We start from the raw sequence: 1168 nt of genomic DNA, 5'->3' as shown, positions 1-1168 counted from the left end.
ACAATTAAAAGAACCAAAGACTTAAACTACTTCAGTCTGTGTGCATTGAATTTATTTAATACACGAGTTTCACAATGTGAGTTGAATTACTGAAATAAATTAACATTTTTCCACGACATTCTTAATTATTGAGATGCACCTGTATATGATGAAGTTTCAGGACATTTTATTTGACTTTTATGTACTATTTATGTAGATGCATTACTTTGATGTGTTTTAATGGGCACGCGAGTTAAGCATTCAAATCGCATTTAAACTGGAGCGGAGGGAGTTACCATGGAAACAGGGCGTCAACTTACTCAGCTGACAAGTAGCGAGAGTCCGTCTCTCTGCTGTTTTCACTGCTTTCAGGTAAGTTTAGTCCCTACAATTGCAAAAATAATACATACATCTTATTAAATAACTTTATGCATTTTTCACAATATATTTCAACTATATCATCATGTATCTGTAAAACCTAAAAATGTGAATTCTTGTATCTTAAGATTTTTTTCTCTGTTTTTTTTTTTTGGTATGTTTTTTTATATTATTATTTCTCTTTCCTGCAATTCACCTCTGCTGTAGTTTGTTTATTTCTAATACACCTGACATTGTATACTACATATTGTTGGCTATGTGACATATTGTTCCTATATTCTTCCATGCTGATGGCCGTGCTGCAGAGCTGGAGCGGATCTCCTGTCGAAGAACATCTCCAAAGCACTATGAACCATCTCACTAGTAAGTAAAAACTTAAACATTCAAAAGTTTATCAAGTATTCAAAAAAATATATCAAATAAATATCAAATATTTCCTGTATGTCCTACAAGGCCATCTTGTTTAACTCTGCACGGAGAGGACACTTCATACACAACAACCTACAGAAGGGTCCATCATAATTCGAAAAAACACAGATGATAATAAAAAAAAGATCTTTGAAATTAAAATTAATAACTGTAAGACAGAGCCAGAGTAGTGTGAGCGTACCTCACTTCAAACTGTAACGGTCTGTATGTATATTATTTTCTAAACTTTAGTGAAGTGTTTGTTCAAGTAGACTTTGTTGCTTGTGGAAACCTCACGCAAGCCTGAAAGGTACTTAAAACGTAAAATGTTATTTGCACTCTTGAAGGCTGTTCACCAAAGACTAAATTTAAGTCCGGCAGAATTTTCTGCACACTTCACCAC

This window comes from Sinocyclocheilus anshuiensis, unplaced genomic scaffold, assembly GCF_001515605.1.
Source record: "Sinocyclocheilus anshuiensis isolate Anshui unplaced genomic scaffold, SAMN03320099.WGS_v1.1 scaffold10, whole genome shotgun sequence".
NCBI classification, from domain to species: domain Eukaryota; kingdom Metazoa; phylum Chordata; class Actinopteri; order Cypriniformes; family Cyprinidae; genus Sinocyclocheilus; species Sinocyclocheilus anshuiensis.
Note: the sequence above shows the minus strand (reverse complement) of the source record.